Source organism: Pelobates fuscus, chromosome 4 (assembly GCF_036172605.1).
Source record: "Pelobates fuscus isolate aPelFus1 chromosome 4, aPelFus1.pri, whole genome shotgun sequence".
NCBI classification, from domain to species: domain Eukaryota; kingdom Metazoa; phylum Chordata; class Amphibia; order Anura; family Pelobatidae; genus Pelobates; species Pelobates fuscus.
This window is the reverse complement of record NC_086320.1, coordinates 189,478,052-189,502,183: the sequence shown is the minus strand read 5'-3', so window position 1 is coordinate 189,502,183 and position 24,132 is coordinate 189,478,052.

The window sequence follows — 24,132 nt, the reverse complement described above, 5'->3', positions numbered from 1 at the left end:
ATTAAAAAGTATGCTTTACACAGCGTATAAGGGTGATGTCACAGCACAACGGGAATATAACAGGGGGAGAGGTGGAAGTCATCCTCCTCCTCCTCCTCCCACGACCACGCCGGCAAGGACAGGACGCTTTAAAGACGTGTTGTTGATGGAGGACATGCGGACCTTTTTAAGTCCTATGCATCGCCACAGCCCTTCGGGATCCACCCTCAGAGAGCGACTCGACCGACAGGTAGCAGACTACCTCGCCTTAACTGCAGATATCGACACTCTGAGGAGCGTTGAACCCCTTGACTACTGGGTGTGCAGGCTTGACCTGTGGCCTGAGCTATCCCAATTTGCGATAGAACTTCTGGCCTGCCCCGCTTCAAGTGTCCTGTCAGAAAGGACCTTCAGTGCAGCAGAAGGTATTGTCACTGAGAAGAGAAGTCGCCTAGGTCAAAAAAGTCTAGATTACCTCACCTTTATTAAGATGAATGAGGGATGGATCCCGAAGGGACTGACACTGGGCGATACATTCGATTAAAAAAGGCCTGATGAGATGAGCTGCCTTGGGCTAAAAATGGTCCACGCGCTGCTGTATGTTAGCTCTGAATGACGTTTGACTTGCGTGACTTATCCGCCACCAACTAGGGTTCAAGCCGCCATGTTTTAGGGCACTTTCTGCCTGTGAAACAAACATCAATTTTTCTGGCCGCTGCTACAGCAGCGGCTGCAACAATACCAAATTTTTCAGGCATGTGTACATGCCTAATTTTTAGGCCCACTGGTGCAGCACTGTGGCTTCAAAAACCAAACCAAAAAAAAATCCTCCAAGATGGCACCAATATACCAGTGGTCTAAGCATCTTCCCACCTTGGCCTAAAAAGGGGAGGTGATTCAACAATTAAAAATCTCTGCCATTTACACGTCCACTGATAGGAGACGCGGAAGGTATTAAACTGATATGAACAATACTAAACTCACCACTCCTATCTGGTGGCACATTAGCTTGCCCTCGCAGTGCCCCAAATTTCAAGTAAGAGGACCTACCAAGCATCTTCTTCCATCTCCCTGTTACATAAATCAATGCCATATCCATAGAAATTGTAGAGAATATCCAGGATAGTTTTACAGGGCCAAATCATGTCGCCTGTTGAAAGAGGTGACCTTGCTCGGGTCCCAGGTGTGCGGTTCCTAAAATGGCTGCCATATACATGTCCTCTGATAGGAGACGCGGAAGGTATTAAACTGATATGAACAATACTAAACTCACCACTCCTATCTGGTGGCACATTAGCTTGCCCGCGCAGTGCCCCAAATTTCAAGTAAGAGGACCGACCAAGCATCTTCTTCCATCTCCCTGTTACATAAATCAATGCCATATCCATAGAAATTGTAGAGAATATCCAGGATAGTTTTACAGGGCCAAATCATGTCGCCTATTGAAAGAGGTGACCTTGCTCGGGTCCCAGGTGTGCGGCTCCTAAAATGGCTGCCATATACACGTCCACTGATAGGAGACGCGGAAGGTATTAAACTGATATGAACAATACTCCACTCCTATCAGTAGGTCCGTCCCATTGTGATTTATGCCCCCCACCCACCGCGCAGGGATGGGGGCCGGGGGGGAGGAAAGTAGGCCCCCCCATTGTGATTTATGCCCCCCCCCCCGCGCAGGGGTGGGGGCCAAGGGGGGGAGGACAGTAGGTCCCCCCATTGTGATTTATGGCCCCCACCCACCGCGCAGGGGTTGGGGAGGACAGTAGCTCCCCCCAGTGTGTATCATGGGCTTTGAGGACAGGTGTCAATCCATACCTGCCAAGTGACCCTATGTAGGGGGAACAGTCCCTATTCTGCTCTGTGTCAGTGTGTATCATGGTCTCTGTGGACGGGGAACAGTCTCTATTCTGCTCTGTGTCAGTGTGTATCATGGTCTCTGTGGACGGTTAACAGTCTCTATTCTGCTCTGTGTCAGTGTGTATCATGGTCTCTGTGGACAGGGAACAGTCTCTATTCTGCTCTGTGTCAGTGTGTATCAGGGGTTTTGAGGACAGGTGTCAATCCATATCTGCCAAGTGACCCTATGTAGGGGGAACAGTCCCTATTCTGCTCTGTGTCAGTGTGTATCAGGGGTTTTGAGAACAGGTGTCAATCCATATCTGCCAAGTGACCCTATGTAGGGGGAACAGTCCCTATTCTGCTCTGTGTCAGTGTGTATCAGGGGTTTTGAGGACAGGTGTCAATCCATATCTGCCAAGTGACCCTATGTAGGGGGAACAGTCCCTATTCTGCTCTGTGTCAGTGTGTTTCAGGGGTTTTGAGGACAGGTGTCAATCCATATCTGCCAAGTGACCCTATGTAGGAGGAACAGTCCCTATTCTGCTCTGTGTCAGTGTGTATCAGGGGTTTTGAGGACAGGTGTCAATCCATATCTGCCAAGTGACCCTATGTAGGGGGAACAGTCCCTATTCTGCTATGTTTCAGTGTGTATCAGGGGTTTTGAGGACAGGTGTCAATCCATATCTGCCAAGTGACCCTATGTAGGGGGAACAGTCTCTATTCTGCTCTGTGTCAGTGTGTATCAGGGATCATTAGGATAGGTGTCAATCCATATCTGCCAAGTGACCCTATGTAGGGGGAACAGTCCCTATTCTGCTCTGTGTCAGTGTGTATCAGGGATTTGACTATCTTTATTCAGATTGAAAAATTACAATTCCAGGAAAAATTTAACAAACATTTACAAGAACATGTTATGCACATCATAGAAACAACGTAAACCTCTTTAAAGCCACAAACTTAAGACAAAAAATACGTACACACAATGTGTAAGGGTTTGAAAGAATATTCTGAATCCTTACACGTTTACTTTATCGTTTGTTTGATTTTTGTGAACAATATATAAACTACAAGCAGCGTGAAAACTATAAAAACTCAAGTGGCCATGCTGATCAAATTAAATAGTATGCTTTACACAGCGTATAAGGGTGATGTCACAGCACAACGGGAATCTAACAGGGGAAGAGGTGAAAGTCATCCTCCCCCTCCCACGACCCCGCCATATCTGCCAAGTGACCCTATGTAGGGGTAGCAGTCTCTATTCTGCTCTGTGTCAGTGTGTATCATGGTCTCTGAGGACGGGGAACAGTCTCTATTCTGCTCTGTGTCAGTGTGTATCAGGGCAGGGCTTTGAGGACAGGTGTCAATGTTAGGTGATTTCTGCCCTTTATGGATTAAAAGCAGACTCTGCATCAACTGTGCAATTTTCCATGGGAGTTTTGCCATGGATCCCCCTCCGGCATGCCACAGTCCAGGTGTTAGTCCCCTTGAAACAACTTTTCCATCACTTTTGTGGCCAGAAAGAGTCCCTGTTGGTTTTAAAATTCGCCTGCCCATTGAAGTCAATGGCGGTTCGCGCGGTTCGCCGGTTCGCGAACATTTGCGGAAGTTCGCGTTCGCCGTTCGGAACCGAAAATTTCGGGTTTGCGACAACACTAGTCTAGATGAATATTCTTGTTCTTGGGTAGAACATTGGCTTAAGGATAGAGCCCGCTTCTATTTAACATATTTATATATGATCTTGAAATAGGCATTGAAAACGATGTATCAGTGTTTGCAGATGACACAAAACTTTGTAAAGTAATAAAATGTGAGCAGGATATTGCCTTGCTGCAGATGGATTTGGATAGATTGGGGGACTAGGCACTAAAATGGCAGATGACATTTAACGTAGAGAAATGCAAAGTTATGCACTTCGGGGTTAAGAATGCACAAGCAATTTACACCCTAAATGGTAGTGAACTAGGGATAACCACACACGAGAAGGATTTGGGAATTGTTATAGACAACAAATTAGGCAGCAATATGCAATGTCAATCCAATCATTGACTGCAAAATAATGTACCCGGCATATTATGTCCCTCGGGGCTTCTCCCGGTTTGTTTTTGGGTCTCAGTGAGCGATGTCAAAGATTATTGGATTTGTGGCGGGTTGATCCAGCAACAGATTGAACAATTCCTGCAGTATTGCCGGTATGTTCTCATTCTCAACTTCGGGGAGGCCTTTGACGCAGAAGTTGTTCCTTCTTCCCCTGTTATCGATGTCATCTAATGCTCTCGTTAGTCTGGATAAATGCATCTCTTGAGTCTCAATCTTGGATGTTAGGTTATTAAATTCGGCCTTTACAGTGCCTCTATCATCTTCAAGATCCTGAACTCGGAGGCTCACCTGTCTGATCTCCGATCCTAGGCTGTCCATCTTTCTCTGAAACAAAGTCTCTAGTCTGCTTAGCATGGCCGAAAGATCTGCTTTGGAAGGTAGATTTCTAATGAGTGCCTTAATATCACAATCAGCGGAGACATCCAAGGTGTCCGAGGCTGCCGGGCTAGAAGGATTTGAGTACTTATCGACCGCTGTCGGCGCCATATTGGAGTCGCCATGCTCTGACATGCGGTCAGTGTTGTCGGAGCCCGATTTCCCTGCCGGGGTCTTCCCCGTACTTGCGTGGGTGCTTTGGGAGTGTTTGGGGTTCCCCATCTTTGTGAGTTTACAGCTTCTGAGTTGTTTATTATGCCTGTTGTACCCGGAGCTCAGTTAGTTTGCAACCTTACTTGACAGCAGTTGGCCATGCCCCTAACTTTGGCCAATGTTTGTGACTAAGTGACTACTAAAATAGACTGAACATACGCCATTTGCAATAACTTGGGTTGTCTTTTTTTGCAAATGGTATGCCATCATGGGGATAATTCTCATTCCTGGGCTACCATATGCTCTCAAAGGCAACATAACCAATCTGGCAAATTTCAATTTATAAAAACAGAAAATAATCAAGCCTTATATTTGACCCTGTAACTTTCAAAAATACTATAAAACCTGTATATGCAGGGTACTGTTATACTCGGGAGACTTCCCTGAACACAAATATATGTGTTTTAAAACAGTAAAACGTTTCACAACAATGATATAATCCGTGAAAGTGCCATTTGTGAGTGAAAAATGCAAAAAAAGTCATGTTTTGAAACACTAATATTTGTGTTCAGCGAAGTCTCCCGAGTAAAACACTACACCCCATGTACAGGTTTTAGGGTCTCTTGGAAAGTTACAGGGTTAAATATAGTGCTAGCAAATTAAATTCTCTTTCTGCCGAGGGTTGTCAGGCAGGTCTCCAAATTGCAATCAATAAAATTACTTAATTATGTAACAATATTACATAAATATGCACTTAGAATTTAAATATATATATATGTATATATATATATATATATATATATATATATACACATATTTATATATTTGAACTCTACGTGTATAATTATGAAATTCTGTATGTAATTATGCATATAGATATATGTATATTTCATATTATTTTTTATACATAGATATATCTAATTTCATTCTTAGTGTATTTTGATATAAATATGTATGTGTATATATATATATATATATATATATATTAATATCAAAATACAGTTAGAATAAAATTACATATATATATATTTTTTTAATTTTTTTGTATTTTATTTTTTTAAATTTATTTTTAATTAATTACTATTTATAATAATATATATTAACAATCCTGATGAAAGCCACTGATCCTGATGAAAGCCACAATAGATGGCTGAAACGTCGATGACTTATATCATGTTTTAAAAATTTTGGAATAAAGAAGATATTTCATTATACAGACCGTGAGTGCAAGCCTTCCTTTTGTATATTCTATATATATATATATATATATATATATATATATATATATATATATATATATTATATATATATATATTATATAGTTTTATATATATATATATATATATATATATATACACACATGTATAATTTTACTCTAAGTGTATTTTTATATTCATATATGTATATATTAATTAAAAAATATAGTTAGTATGACATTATATAAATACATATTATGTATAGATATTATATATGCATATAATATATATAAATTTCATATATACATATATTTTTTTACATTTATTAAACTTTATATTTCTTATTTTAAAACATGTTTTTAAACTTTTTTCACCAGCAGGGGGACTGCCTGCAGGGGGACGTATCAGGTACATCCGAGGTCGTTAACGACCAGTTTTTGTTATTTGTTTGTTAGATGTACCTGATACTTCCAAGGTCACTAAGGGGTTAAAAACAGTGATGAAGTATGCAAAATGTTTTAAAACATAAAAGTCTATACCTTGTGAAGGAATATAATTCACATTATGCAACAACATTTTTGGCTTGCAATAGGTGATGAAGAAGGCTAAACATTCCAATAAAACCTATTTCATTGTACTCTTGTTTCGGTCTGGTTATTGATGCCCCATTGAGGCTACAAATGGTGGAGTCATATCACCACCAGCATCGGGTTTATTAATACAGAAATACTGAACATACAGACAACATGATCACTTCAAATCACTGAAGTGGTCATAGTGCTTGTAGTAACCCTTTAAGATAGATCCTGGTTATCGTGCTTTAAAATGTAAGTGGTTATGGACTGATTTTTATGCATATAAATGCATATAATTTTTTTCTTATTTATTTTTTGCTTTGTTTCTACTAGTAGAAGATATCTGAGCAATATTAGTAAGTCTTAAATCCTTTGGGGCTTTGGCTTGATGTTTATTAGATAAACGTTCCTGCGACCACTCTGCACAATTTATAACTGGAGTAAATCTAATCAGTTTAACATCCCCAAACGTATATGATATAGTACAACAAAAGGATAGAGAAATTATCTTAGTAGTAGAATAATTGCATAAAACTAAACAAGTTAGCTGGATTAAACAAATTATCACATTCATTAACACATCATTGTGTAATTTTGTCCTGTTCACTGAAACAATTTCCAGTGCCAGAATCTTCATGGTCGTGCAATAGACTGTGTTGCCACAAAAAATGAACTAGTGTCATAAAATAAAGTTATTAGAATGTCTGATTTCTAGGTAAATTAATCAGTTCATTATTGTATACTTACATATAGGATTCAATATATTCAAATGAAAAGAAGACCTTCAATTATGCAAATATAATAATAATAATAATACTAAAATTAGCTATACATTATTTGCTTTTAATAAGTAGCAGAATATCAAATCTTTTGTACCATCACTGTATCATATGTATTCACAGATTATAAAAGAAATGATCACTTTAATAACTAAAGTGAATTTTGTAAGACGTTTGATGAACCAAGATTTATATACAGTTGCAAGAAAAAGTATGTGCACCCTTTGGAATGATATGGATTTCTGCACAAATGGGTCATAAAATGTGATCTGATCATCATCTAAGTCACAACAATAGACAATCACAGTCTGCTTAATCTAATAACACAAAAAGAATGAAATGTTGCCATGTTTTTATTGAACACACCATGTAAACATTCACAGTGCAGGTGGAAAAAGTATGTGAACCCTTGGATTTAATAACTGGTTGAACCTCCTTTGGCAGCAATAACTTCAACCAAACTTTTCCTGTAGTTGCAGATCAGACGTGCACAACGGTCAGGAGTAATTCTTGACCATTCCTCTTTACAGAACTGTTTCAGTTCAGCAATATTCTTGGGATGTCTGCTGTGAATCGCTTTCTTGAGGTTATGCCACAGCATCTCAATCGGGTTGAGTTCAGGACTCTAACTGGGCCACTTCAGAAGGTGTATTTTCTTCTGTTTAAACCATTCTGTTGTTGATTTACTTCTATGCTTTGGGTCATTGTCCTGTTGCAACACCCATCTTCTATTGAGCTTCAGCTGGTAGACAGATGGCCTTAAGTTCTTCTGCAAAATGTCTTGATAAACTTGGGAATTCATTTTTCCTTCGATGATAGCAATCCGTCCAGGCCCTGACACAGCAAAGCAGTCCCAAACCATGATGCTCCCACCACCATACTTCACAGTTGGGATGAGGTTTTGATGTTGGTGTGCTGTGCCTCTTTTTCGCCACACATAGTGTTGTGTGTTTCTTCCAAACAACTCAACTTTGGTTTCATCTGTCCACAGAATATTTTGCCAGTACTGCTGTGGAACATCCAGGTGCTCTTGTGCAAACTGTAAACGTGCAGCAATGTTTTGTTTGGACAGCAGTGGCTTCCTCTTTGGTATCCTCCCATGAAATCCATTCTTGTTTAGTGTTTTACATATTGTAGATTCGCTAACAGGGATGTAAACATTTGCCAAGTGACTTTTGTAAGTCTTTAGCTGACACTCTAGGATTCTTCTTCACCTCATTGAGCAGTCTGCGCTGTGCTCTTGCAGTCATCTTTACAGGACAACCACTCCTAGGGAGAGTAGCAGCAGTGTTGAACTTTCTCCATTTATAGACAATTTGTCTTACCATGGACTGATGAACAGCAAGGCTTTAGGAGATACTTTTATAACCCTTTCCAGTTTTATGCAAGTCAACAATTCTTAATTGTAGGTCTTCTGAGAGCTCTTTTGTGCGAGGCATCATTCACATTAGGCAATGCTTCTTGTGAAAAGCAAACCCAGAACTGGTGTGTGTTTTTTATAGGGCAGCTGTAACAAACACCTCCAATCTCATCTCATTGATTGGACTCCAGTTGGCTGAAATCTCAATCCAATTAGCTCTTGGAGATGTCATTAGTCTAGGGGTTCATATACTTTTTCCACCTGCACTGTGAATGTTTACATGGCGTGTTCAATAAAAACATGGCAACAGTTCATTATTTGTGTGTTTATTAGTTTAAGCAGACTGTCAGGCTGTGATTGTCTATTGTTGTGACTTAGATGATGATCAGATCACATTTTATGACCAATTTGTGCAGAAATCCGTATCATTCCAAAGGGTTCACATACTTTTTTCTTGCAACTGTAACTAGTTATTAGTTTTAAAGCCAATTGTTTTGGTTAAGTATTCTATCCCAAAAGTCAGTAATAGCATTATACAACCTTTGACTCTTTTTACTAAAAATAAATGAATGTCTTTCAGGGCAAACTGCCATTGTTCTCATAAAGTACTATATCTCATATTTTTGTCAGTTTAAAGATACTAAACATAACGATTCCATTCTCCTTATGTTGACCTTTATAATACACAGAAGACAATTGACACATAAATTATTCTAAAATTAGTCATGGTCAAAAGTAATAAAAGTAATATATCATGTTTATTTTGTACAAATCCAGTAACAACACAAGAATAAACAAAACTATAAAGTTTTTAACTGTAACATAAAACTGATGTTTAATTATTGTTGTAAGTTCAGATCAATAAATGCACTCCATTTTAATTTTTTTACCCGCTTTTTTCTAATGACATATTGTATAAACTATGCAAAATATTTACATTGTATTTCTTTGTCATTGAAAGGTTTTTGAAAGAAGGAGTACAAATGTTTAGGAAAATAATTAACAACGTCATGACGAGAATATAAATACAAATATATATAATAATATATATATATATATATAAAATGTTCAAAATCTGGCACTCTACCTTTAAATAGATTCCAATACGAAAAGCCTCGGTGCTGCAGAGCGTGGGTATATATGCAGAAAGTAGATAGAGCACTCCAGAGGTCTTGTTTAAGATTATTTATTCGGTGTAAAAAAATCAACGTTTCGACCCTAAGGTCTTTATCAAGATACTAAAACATGTACAACAGTGACATTATATAACCTAACCAATAAAGAAGTAATCACTAACCTGAAAAAGCTGTGTATCCCCAAGCCATGTGTGAACACCAGTGTGTAATTGCAAAATATGCCGTGGTGATCCTGTCGATGAGTGGTGACGTCACAAGAAGTGCGACCGGAAGAGATCGTGAATGTGCGTCTGGGTAACCTAGGAAACGGCCTGTGAACGAACTTATGTGCTGACTGTGTAGTGGCAACAGATAAAAGAATATGGAAATAAAAACTGGACTGCTAATAAAACTAGATGTTACTGTGGAAATGTATTATATGCAAACAATAGCTAGCCATATGATTATTGTTAGTTGCAGGAGGCAGTATGATGTATATCTAAAGAGGTAGGATAAGTCTGGAAGACAGAACTATGGAGAGAATGTAAACAAAAAATGTATTGTGCAGAACGAGAGTGGTGAAAGAACCCAAATGAATGAAGTATGAGGTGTGTGATGTATATGTACAAACACAACGTGCCGAAAACAAAACATGATAGTAGCACCTAGATGAGTGAACAAACCAGCAGGACAGCTTGTGGCAGCTTAGGTTGGTTGGCATATGCTGCGCGCTGTGTATTCTGTGATGTCACGTCTGCCAACCACAGGGGAGTGTGCAGTGAGCCTACTTCAATTCCCACTAATCACCAATGAATTGGATGGCGAAAAAGGCGGGAATGCTTCAATCCAATAGGATCTAATGGACACGTGAACATTCATATTTAAAGGGGCGGTAAGCCTGAAAATGCCATGATTGGTCAATTTCAAGCCATATGAGACCCAAGGCAGGGTCTTTATAACAGTTAAAAATTACAGATTTCTGAGACAAACTCACAGCTGACTGAAGAAGCTCAGGAATGAGTGAAATGTGTTTTGACACTTGATCTCTTATATAGGTGTGGGTAGTATTTTATGTCTTATTTTATTGTTTTATTCTTTATTTTTGTAAACACATGTATTAGTATTCCTAAGAGTCCTCTGAAGCCTCAGGGATCATTATTGGGGAAATGCCATCCCTCTCTATAGTGGCAATATACCTGTATATAGCCAGGAGTTTAGGCTCTAAATAAGGTGAGCTCAATAACTACTTTATAATTTTATTGATTGCATATTGTTGATACTACACATTGGTGGCCTCTCTCTTTTTTCCAGAGGGAATAGTAATGAAGGAGTGGTGTGATTCTGACCTAAAGGCATGACAGCCCTATATATGAAGACAATATATTTACGCTGCAATACATGAGTAACCGAACCTCCTAAAACAATATTGACTTTATACAATTACCATCTGCACTATATTTTATTTTGTACTAATTTTGTACTGGATATATTCCTCTACATATATTAATATAGATACGTAAAATTGGGTATTATCGTAGCGCTAAATTATATTTCAAAAGCTGTATATAGACAAAACAGATAAAGCATATATTTAGTTCTTCAAGTTGATGTTGTACTGGTTAAGAAAAGTGGTATATATTCTAGCTACAACACTTCGATGTGTTCCCTTCACCACATTACAATAACAACTAACAGAATATATTTCAAGAAGTGGAGCGATATTTAAATAATCAGCCCCTTCCCACATGCAACCAAAACTTAGGGAGTGAAAAAAATAATTTTATCACATGACAGGAGGCTTCATATTTTGCATAACTTTCTTTACTTTATGCCTCCAGCAGCACAAGTCAATCAGAAAACTTTAAACCAATCAGTAACCAGCATCACATCCATATATAAAGCCCTGACAGTCACATGATTTCCTCTTTCTTTGCTGCTTCCAGCCAAGGCACAGGTCAGAGTATTATGCTCTCAAATGCTTTCTGTTTATAGTGCAATTCTAACTTGTATTTATACCTTTAAGTTTCTACTGTACACTGTGTCTTTAACCCCCTGTCTGGGGCTTTAACCTGTCCCTCTATTATCCCTGCTTCCCCCCAATCCCCTTCTCCCTGCACGTTCCGTTTTTTTTTTTTTTCATCCACACTACCCTGGGTTTTTCCCCTTCAGGGCTCTGTTGTGTCAGGCTGCTTGCCTGAGGACCCTCACGATTCGCTGCATTTTACCGCGATCGCGCGGGTCCAACCGGTTTGATTAGGGTCTTGCTGGGGGGTTGATGGGGGGGCACGAGGGGGTGCCGACCGGTACCGTTGTGCCGCGATCGCGGACCGAGCGGAAAAAATTTGCACGCGAACGGCGGCCATCTTGGATCTCGCGATACCGCGAGATCCTCGGCGGCCATCTTAATTTTGCCAGTTGTGATTCCCACGAACTGGCACTAGGTTTTTTAAAGGTAAAGTGGAAAAATGTTGGATGCTGTTGGAAATAAAAGTTCATTGCTACATAATATATTTGTGTAAAACTAAACACACTTCTCACTGCAGTTAACCCCTGCAACTCTGTGCTAAGGGCCACTGCAGGTAACGTATCATTGGGATTGTATTGCACCAAACCAGGAACAACTCCCATCAGGCTAAGCACACTTCTCACTGCAGTTAACCCCTGCAACTCTGTGCTCAGGGGCCACTGCAGGTAACTTACCATTGGGATTGTACTACACCAAACCAAGAACAACTCCCACCAGGCTCAGGCTGCACTGCCCAATTGGATGATCACTCACAGAAGGCAATGATGATTGATCCACATGGGTGAAAACACCAAAGAACTATCCAGAAACCATTACAAATTTGTTTACAAAGGGTGACCACCACGCCCGACGTAATAGTAGTAAAGCAGAAGACAGGAGACTCTCCCCCGATCATCAACATAGGCCAAGCCAATGGTTTTGGGACGTACCGACATCTCAAGAAGGAAGTTATACATCTATTAGGAGACCTACTCCTCGAAAGGATTTTGCAAGGTTAGATTTGAAAGGACACTTACCTATTGGTTCACATAGTACCTCAAGAAGTTTTGGAAGCTGGTCAGGATGCACGGAAGAGCAAAAGGTATCCGCTGTAGCACAGTTTCTGGAATTGTTGGCTTCATAGTGAACAGAGAGGAGTTGGTTCGGTTCCAGTTCCGAGTAACTACGTACCTCTACTTTGGAATAGATTCCACCCTAGACAGATTGCACCTTTCCCGCATCAGCGATAGCGACTTTCGTAAGGAATTCAACGGATATGGCGGAAAGGCTTCATAGTACCTTGATTATTTCCCAGGACCACTTCACTACTGGGCCAGACATCGACTGAAAACTCACTGCATGAGATCCGGGCACACCTATGAAATTGGGATCAGAATGGCAAGGACTTCGATAGAACCTAGAATGATTGTCTTTAATTGGGATCATCCTCTGCTTCTTCAGTTTTAACTTGCCTTCGGGCAGATCAAAGGGAGAACATCATCGATTGATAATGTAGGAGCGGCTAGAGTTGGTGGATTGATGTCTTCCAAGGGAGACTAGTATGTCAAGGGACTATCGCAGCCAACTAGAGTCATGGGACTCATGGACAACAGGATTCCCCGAAATAACTTATCCACATGGAACACTTGGAATTCACTGGGGTATGGAAAGGGACTATGATCTTTTTTATTACCCCTATCTACCTCGATGTTGAATTTGTATCATAATTTTCGCGAAGGGCCGATCGGAACGATCCGACCTCTCCATTATCGGGATACGTTCCGTTATTTCGACAGCGCATAGTACGATTCACGACACTCCAGTCGATCAAGAACTTTTGATAGGCCGTTTTTTTCCGTGGGGTAGCATATGGTCCAAAACCATGAGCTAAAGTATCACTGTGGTGAGACTTCGATTGGGTTTTTCGGAACTAGTCAGATAACACGAACCTATCCCTTCATCAGCCGTCAGCCATAATCACGTTACATTAGATTTTTTCGTCGGGTATCAGATATTCTGGAGTTCGACGTAAATGATTTTTCGGTATCACCAGAAGGAAGGACCTCTACGGCGTCTCGTAGAACTAATCCTTGTTCGCGTCCATATTTTACCCTGTTCCCGACGGTTTACCAATCTTTGTGCAGTTATAACAGTGTTTTGTTATATGGAGATCCCGACAACACTTAGATTGACACATTAAAGACATCTGCTGGGCTTATACCAACCATACAAGCCAGTTACCATGAACAATCCGTATATCTATTTTCGTCAACCACACGCGCATCCTTTTCGCTCATACCAAGCTGCAAAATACAAATACAAATGCAAAATACGAAGCCTCCTGTCATGTGATAAAATTGTAGATTATGCTAACGTAGTGTACCTATAATCTTAATTTTAATAATGACAGGAGGCGAGTATTTTCCCTCCGTTTCCCCCCCTATACTCTGGGAAATTCTAATTTTCTGGTTTGCCATTTTCACAGTCTAATTATACGTTTTGGATATTTCAGTATATTTATGGGATGCTTATCTGGTTGACGGGTGTTACAGCCGTGGCGATTATTATAGTATTCTACGGTTGTTTAATGTTTTAGTATATTTACGTAATATAAATATAGATGCATATAGTACTGGATTTAATGTGGACATCAGTTGGGTTCCATCACCTTTCACGTATTTCTGTTCTTTTCAGAGTAACCATCATAAAGATAAAGATCAAGATAAAGCTGGAAGTTTTTTTCAAGTCGTGTTCCAAGTCATGTTCTACACGTTAATGAAGACTGTTATTTGAATTCCCTGATGTTATAATGGACTGTTTTCGCATCAAAGAAAGAGGAATTCATGTGACTGTCAGCGCTTTATATATGGATGTGATGCTGGTTACTGATTGGTTTAAAGTTTTCTGATTGACTTGTGCTGCTGGAGGCATAAAGTAAAAAAAGTTATGCAAAATACTCGCCTCCTGTCATTATTAAAATTAAGATTATAGGTATACTACGTTAGCATAATCTACAATTAATTATACTTATGTTCCTTAATGGATGGCAGTCACACATTCAGAATCATATGGTGCATGTAAAAAGGAATTAAAGATAGTGAGAGTGCAGATCTGTATGTACAGTGTTTAAATTGCACCTTTACATATAGTTCTAATTAACACATACAGTTTGTATACTTGTTTAGTTAGATGGTTAAGTAACAATTTATTAACATTCCACAGTAAAATAGAATTAAAAAGAAATTATAAATTATCAAATACAAAGCACTCAAGGTGAATAAAAATGGTAAACAGATAGCTGCTTACTAGAACTGATGGTGAGTGCAACGGTATACGTTTCCGTGACTCACACGCATGCTTCCCCACACTGGGAGATGTCTCCTGCGGGTTAATCAGGCGATCATACAAGTCTCTTGCGTTCCGTCACTTACAGTGACGTGTTCCCAAGTTCCGTCACGTCACTTCTGCCGACATTTTTCTGACTTCCAATGTGTCGCTTCACTTCCGGTGACGCATTGTTCCGACGTCACTTCCTATTATGTATTCTCATTAAAATGTCAGCTGAAGTGACGTGACGGAACTCGGGAACACGTCACCAGAAGTGACGGAATGCAAGAGACTACATGGACACAATCATTGGTCTTGCAGGTGTGGGAGGGCATAGGTTAAGGTAAAAAAAACAGAAATGGCGCCATATTGGGGATGGCGGAACCATATCCGGTTATGACTATATTTAGAAATGGGAGGGAATTTGTACCCAAATTAACACCAGATATAATTAAGTAAGACTTATATATTTATATATATATATATATATATATATATATATATATATATATATATATATATGACACATGTTCAATGTACAGTATACCTGCACCTGAGGAAGACCTTACAGAGGTTGAAACGCGTTGTGCTTTTATTTATTTATTTTATATACTAAAGTTTAAATAAATACTTTTATACTTGTCACCTGGGATCCTGGAATCTTTGTTGCTGACATCACTAAGTTCCTGAGCTCCAGTGGATGTTACTACTGAGTATGTCTCTTTACTTATCTCCTGGAGTGAGATGAAATGCTCTATAAGTTCAGAGCCAATTTTTAATAGGCTCCAAAAATTGTGAGTTTATAGACTACTTCTATCTATTATATTTTATATAAATACAGATTACACTATGTATATTTACATCTATTTTATATAGGTTAAAGAATTGTTCTACAAGAGGAACCTATGTTATATATATTTATATATTTCATAAGGTAAATTCATTTCTTCATGTGCGCTTAATCACTTTATACTTCTTTGTGTCATCACGTGTTTTTAAGTGTAATATAGTGACATTGCACTTGGTGGTTTTTAGCAGCACTAATCACTTTCTTCTAAAATCTAGCGCTGCTTTATCTTTTGTATCTTAATAAAATCACTTGCCTAATTACCCAGCTGATTCCTTTCCTATAGTAGATTGGGAGCTCTTTAAACAACTGTTAAAGGCCCTTGCTCTGAAATATGCACTTACCTCACAAATCACTTTCATGTAGATTGACTCATGAATGTACCATTGCTGTGTGGTACTATTAAAGAGGAAGCTGGCAAAGGCTTTAGTTCAGTTGGTACACTTTACCCAAGATTTATGGAATGCTCCAGGTGGCCTGCATGCCATATTTTCCTTGTTGGCATACTGGTAGCATGATAGTGATTACATAATTCATATTTCACACAATGATTACAACTTTATTATAAAAATACATCTGATTTATTGTGACTATAATAATAATGTAGTAAAAATAGAAATCCAGCGCACTCACTTATCCACTAAACAGCTACTTTGATGCTGACAGATTTGACTAGTTTTATTAAAAACACCTAATCTAGGCAAAAAATAATGGGGGTTTAGTTACACTATATGATCATACATTGCATAAGCCTGCCACAAACATCAATGTACCCCATCTTTGGCAGGTCCTACTCTCACTGCCAACTGTCTACTAAATTAGCTACTCACTTGTGGAAATACTTCCATCTCGAGTTCTCTGCAGTACAAGGCTTAACCCCTTAACACCGCAGCCAAATGTACAAGTTGTGAACGAAACAAAATGTAAACAAAACCTGGCATTTGCGCTACATGTCTGTCAAACCGTAATTCACCTCTTTCATATTAAATGCACCCCCCCTTATTATATATCATTTTATTCAGGGGAAACAGGGCTTTCATTTAATATCAAATATTTAGCTATGAAACATAATTTAATATGAAAAACATGGGAGAAAATAAGATTTTTTTTATTTTTTTAGTTCTACATGACATTTTAACTGTCAATGTCATAATACTGTTTGCTTTTACTGCAATAAAATACACATATTTGTATTCAGCAAAGTCTCACGTGTAAAACAGTACCCCCTATGTACAGGTTTTATGGTGTTTTGGGAAGTTACAGGGTCAAATATAGGGTGTTACATTTGAAATAGAAATTCGTCAGATTGGTTACGTTGCCTTTGAGACTGTATAGTAGCCCAGGAAATAAATTTACACCCATAATGGCATACCATTTGCAATAGTAGACGACCCAAGGTATTGCAAATGGGGTATGTCCAGTCTTTTTTAGTAGCCATTTGGTCACAAACACTGGCCAAAGTTAGCGTTAGTATTTGTTTGTGTGTGAAAAATGCAAAAAACGCCAATTTTGGCCAGTGTTTGTGACTAAGTGGCTACTAAAAAAGACTGGACATACCCCATTTGCAATACCTTGGGTTGTCTACTATTGCAAATAGTATGCCATCATAGGGGTAATTTTCATTCTTGGGCTACCATAGGGTCATAAAGGCAACGTAAGCAATCTGGCGAATTTTAATGTGAAAAAAATTAAACACAAGCCTTATATTTGACGCTGTAATTTTTTAAAACACCATAAAACCTGTACATGAGGGGTACTGTTGTACTCGGGAGACTTCGCTGAACACAAATATTTGTGTTTCAAAACAGTAAAAAGTATTGCAGCAGTAATATCGTCCGTGTAAGTGCTGTTTGTGCGTGAAAAATGCAAAAAACGTCACTTTTACTGGCGATATCATCGTTGTAATACATTTTACTGTTTTGAAACACTAATATTTGTGTTCAGGGAAGTCTCCCGAGTAAAACAGTATACTATGCAAATTAAATTCCTTATACTTTCGGCATGGGTTGTCAGGCAGGTCCCGCTAATTGTAATTAATTAGGATACCTAATTATGTAAAATTATTACATAAATATATGTGTAGTATTAATATATGTGTATATATATATACATATGTGTATATATACGTATATATATATATTTTTTTTAAATATTTTTATTTATATATAGGTATATATATAGTGATATATACGTATATATTTATGTATATAGATATATATATTATTTCGTTCTACGTGTATTTTGATATAAATATATATATATATTAATATCACAATACAGTTAGAACGAAATAAAACACATCTATATATTTTTTAATATTTTATTTTTAATTATTTTTTTTATTTAATTTTTTTACGTATTTACATATTTATTTTTTTATATTATTTATAAATATATATATAACAATAATTATATATATTTTTAATCAGTATCAGTCTACGTGTAATTTGATATTAATATATATATATAATTATATATATATTAATATTAAAATACACCTAGACGGTGTATGTGTATGTGTGTATATGTGTATATATATACTTAGATCATATATATATAATATATATATATGATCTAAGTATATATATATTTTTTTTTTTTACACTTTTAACATTATTTTATTTTATTTTCAGCCAGCAGGGGGACCAACTGTCATTACAGTTGGTCCCCCTGCTGGCAATACAGAAGCCAGCTATACCGGCCATGTGATTGTGAGGTCCTCGCAAGGACCTCACTCTCACATGACCGGGAGGGACCGGAGGAGGAAGATCTGCCGCGGGGGGGCTCCCTGGGAGTCCCCCCAACCGCGATCGCCGGCATGGGACCACCGGCGACCGGGTAAGTTAAAAAAAAACGGCGGGCGTATATTTACGTCCTGCGGCATTTAGGGCCGCTTTTAAATGGACGTAAATATACGTCCGCCGGACTTAAAGGGTTAAATAGGGTCCTGAGATGAGACACCTGTGACGGGGGGGGGGGGGGGGGGTTGCAAAACCAAGGCGCTGGCTAGACTCCTAAATATATATGGAAAAACAAGGGACTGGCTGCACTCACCTAAACATGCTTAAATGGGGTGCTGCTGGGGGGCCAATTAGTACAGTAAAAATAGAAATCTCATATATAATAATAATGTAATCATCTCTCTCAGTGTTTGGAGGTGTGATGATAATTTTGAAATATTCATGCAATATAAATATATGTGCTGATACAGAACCCAGTTAAATCACAATCAACAAAGTAAAAAAAAAAAGAGAGAATCTCCCAAACTTCCCCATACAGTTCTGTTAAAGGATAACACTAGTAACTCAGAAATAAAAGTATCCACGTTACAAGGGAAAGACATCCCTCCTACAAATTTGAAGCCTTTAAATTTACGGCAAAATTTACTGTATCGAAGAAAATATATATAATTATTAACTAAGCTCTGCACAAATAATTAATAAAGGAAGTACACACTATAACCACTTCCTGAAAATAAAAAAAGTGGAAAAACAAAGAGAAAATAAAGGAATATACAATTTTAAAATAAAGGAAGAAGAAAGGTAGGAAAAGAAAAGGAAGAAAAAAAAAGCTGATTAATTGAAGTATTATCATAAACACTTCAGGTAAAAGGAAATCTATAAGAGAAAATGAGAAAGAGAAAGAGAAAGAAAAGATAAAAAATAAAAGCTGATGAATATTCCCTACATAACAAAGAAAAAATTCCCCTTGATGAAAAGAAAAGTAAAATCACTAGAAAAACATAAATCCAAGTAATCTAACAACAAAATATAAAACGACAAGCAAGCAATAACAGTAAATAGAAGAAATACCTAAGTATAACTCTATCTGCTAAGCAGCATGGCTCCAAAAAAGGACAAAAATAAAGACAAAAATCCCACTACAACTACTATAAATTTGACTAAGAAAATGAATACTTATTACTCTCCAAAAACAGCATCTTCAGAACTTAAGAGAAGATCTTATGCTAATGAACCAATATCTTCCAACATAGAAATAGATCAACATACTTCTGGTACGATTGAAGAAGATTTTATATTTAAAGAACCAGTATTATCCCCAAAAAATATCTCAGAAATGTTAGAAGGTCTATGTAAAAAAAATCAAGTACGACTTCGAATCTAACATGCAATATCTAAAGAAAGCAGTTTCTCAGCCTACATCTACACAGGCAGATGTTCTTGATAAGATCAACAAAGTAAAAAAAAAAGAGAGAATCTCCCAAACTTCCCCATACAGTTCTGTTAAAGGATAACACTAGTAACTCAGAAATAAAAGTATCCACGTTACAAGGGAAAGACATCCCTCCTACAAATTTGAAGCCTCTAAATTTACGGCAAAATTTACTGTATCGAAGAAAATATATATAATTATTAACTAAGCTCTGCACAAATAATTAATAAAGGAAGTACACACTATAACCACTTCCTGAAAAGAAAAAAAGTGGAAAAACAAAGAGAAAATAAAGGAATATACAATTTTAAAATAAAGGAAGAAGAAAGGTAGGAAAAGAAAAGGAAGAAAAAAAGCTGATTAATTGAAGTATTATCATAAACACTTCAGGTAAAAGGAAATCTATAAGAGAAAATGAGAAAGAGAAAGAAAAGATAAAAAATAAAAGCTGATGAATATTCCCTACATAACAAAGAAAAAATTCCCCTTGATGAAAAGAAAAGTAAAATCACTAGAAAAACATAAATCCAAGTAATCTAACAACAAAATATAAAACGACAAGCAAGCAATAACAGTAAATAGAAGAAATACCTAAGTATAACTCTATCTGCTAAGCAGCATGGCTCCAAAAAAGGACAAAAATAAAGACAAAAATCCCACTACAACTACTATAAATTTGACTAAGAAAATTAATACTTATTACTCTCCAAAAACAGCATCTTCAGAACTTAAGAGAAGATCTTATGCTAATGAACCAATATCTTCCAACATAGAAATAGATCAACATACTTCTGGTACGATTGAAGAAGATTTTATATTTAAAGAACCAGTATTATCCCAAAAAAATATCTCAGAAATGTTAGAAGGTCTATGTAAAAAAATCAAGTACGACTTCGAATCTAACATGCAATATCTAAAGAAAGCAGTTTCTCAGCCTACATCTACACAGGCAGATGTTCTTGATAAGATCCGTTCTGATTACAATACACTCCTAACAGAAATTAACAAGTAAATGAGATAATTAAATATCTGGAAAATAAAGTAATAGATTTGGAAGACAGAGGAAGAAGAAAAAAAATTCAAATCCGAGGGATAAATGAAGATATTTCCTATGACCATCTTGAACTATATCTACAAGAGTTTTTTTGAGTCCTTAATAGCCCCCAAAAAGCTAAAAGATCATCCATTCGACAGATACCATCGACTAAATTCTAAAACAGCAGATAAGAAACTACCAAAGGATACCTCGGTTTGGTTTTCTAGCTATTATACAAAAATGTTATAGCTCAAGCGGCAAAAAAAGAAAAAAGAATTTGGAAATAAATATAAAGATATTCTAATATTTCTAGATATTTCCTATGCAACTAGAACCACAAGATTAAAATGTTCATAACAGACACAAAAAGATCTAATCAAATAAGATATAGATGGACATTTCCAACGGCAAAAAAACTTTTTCATAATGGAGGTATGTATGTGAAGCTTAAGCTATGGAATATCATCGACAAGAAGATTTAAGAACTTAAGAATTTGAGAAGAAGAATATTGTATTGGACAAATTATATTTAGGTCTTTTTTTAATTTTTTATCATCAACATATAGTTTAAAGGTCACAATTAAGAGGTGGGCATAAAGAAAAACACATAACTTTAATTATATACTATTAAATATTAATAGAAATAACACAAAATGATTGATAATTAAAACACTCAATTCTTATTTTTGTTTTAATTAGATAAGATATATCCTACTTTTGTAGAAGAGATTAATTATATATAATACATGGTTATATGCACCAGTGTGGGAAACCAGAGCTAATTAGTAGAACGTATGACTCACATACTAGTTTATAAAGGATATATGATGGTTACTAAATCATTAATATTAGTAACGCAAAAGACAAATAAGATTTGAATTATTAAGTCACAAATATAAAACATCAAATAAGGAAATAGAAACAAGGTGTGATAAATAAAGAATAAATCAAATAGGCAGCTACATACATCCACAAGCGTCTGAGGGTGAGTGTAAGCTCATAAGTAAATAAGTATGTGCGCACAAAAACATAACAATGAAAAATTTATATAAATTTATTGAGATACAACTCATATAAAAACTAATTAAATAAACTCAGGTAAAAATTAAATGAAAGCATGACCACACTGATAAAATAAACACTAAGCAGACAAAATCCACTAAGGATACACAGCATGAAACAAAGTATCCAGTGAGAAGACTGCTAACAATAAAAATAAAATAAGATACAAAATACTGAATACATTCAAAAATACCTTGCCTCGGTGTGGGCCCCCACCGAGGTATAAATATAAAGGTAGATGAAAAAAAACTTAGGAGAGATAAAATAGATGAGATGGTAGATCGTTGATTGATGATTCCCGATGACAGACCTCCAACTCGCTATAAACGATGGGGGTATCCAACATCGATTAATGGTATGCTGCACCGCGGTTGAGATCTTCAAAAAAGACCGCGGTGTAGTGGGTAGATACCTCCAGCAATAATAGCCAGTCGGCCGTAGATAGGTTGGAGGGTTGCTGGACCGCGGTGGGGATCTTCAAAAAAGACCGCGGTAAACAAGGGGCAGGATCACAATAGAGGTCGGCACTCTCGCAAAAAAACAGAGGGTCATGCAATCAGCTGTAGCACGTCGACGCGTTTCGTCCCGCCCACGGGACTGTCTCAAGACTACAGAGCTACCAAAAAGACCTGGTTTAAATACCCCAGGATCAGCAGAGTGTGTATATAATATGTTAAAGGAAAACCATAAACTTAATATGTCAGCATAGTAGCAAAAACATAAAAAATATAATATATATCTCTTCAATATAAATGAAACTCAAATGCTGGACATACTTTAAAGACAATTAAATAACAATTCAATAATAGTTAGGCTACAAAAGATATTATTTATATATATATATATGGTTAATTGATGCAGTAATCATTAATTGAAAAAACAACATTCAAAATAATAATTAATTCATTGATACAACAATCAATATTCATTACTGCATAAGAAGAAGCAAGGAAGTAGATCAGAAAATACAAGAAAAGGGAATAGAAATAACGTTTAAAGAGAGAGATTCTATAATCCAAAAGGCAAATTAGGAGCACTTGGTGAATCCCAGAATACCGTTGATGATAACCAGACTAAATATATATGTACATATGCTCATTATAAGAGAGATGGAAGGAACCTAATTTGATGCCAGATGGATTATTTTCATGAAAAATAGCAAAATGTCGGGCTACCGAAGACCTTATATCACTGCGTATAATGGCTGTTCTATGCTCCCGAAATCTACATTTAAATGGTCTAGTCGTTTGACCTACATATTGACGCCCGCAAGGGCAGGTTAAAAGGTATACCACAAAAGTGATTTTGGATTGAACAGAAAAAATTATATCCGGGCTATTATAGGGACTAAAAGTGGAAATATCATGACCAATATAACCACACGTAAGACATATAGTACGTCCACAACGTTTGTAACACATACAAATAGTATATTTAATTGTTAAGATAAGAAATAATGAATTATTATAATAAAAAGAAGGCACTCATTATTAATATTACTTTTGTAGAAGGGAATAGCTATATATACAGCTAAATTTAAATACATAATTACTGGTAACTAAATATAATTTATGGAAAGTAATATCTATATCAGATGACAAAGGACACACTTTTATGAGTAAGGTAATATTGCCATTATTAGAACTATCATTGTAAATTCAGTGAGCTTTCTATATTCTTTTAAAATTTTTACTTGCCTGCTCTAACTCATAATTTGATAAAACTATAATTACTAAATCTCAAATTCTATCTAATTTACCTCCCACCTAAATTATAATTCATATTTAGAATATATAAGCTCAGCACTCAAGGTATCCCTGCGGTGGCAGCAGGGTATGAGTTGCGAAATGTTACATTTCAACAGCTCTATGTATGTGAGAATATGTAGTGTGAATGGTTTAGTTTTATATTGTTTTAGGGGTGTCCGGGGGAGAGAGGGAAAATCAATTAAAAATGCTGAAGATTAACATCATGTCACTTAAGTTTGCTACATTGAACGTTAGAGGTTTGAATACTCCTCAAAAATGAGTTTGTTTAAATCATTTTTTAATACACACAGTGGGTTCAAGACTATAATAAAATCTGGAAATTTAGTAAGTATCAATGTGTACCATACGAATTTGTTAGGTTCAAAGAAGAAAAGAGGAGTTGCAATTATTATATCAGATAAGATCAAAGTTGAAGTAATACATCAAGTTTTCGATGAAAATGGAC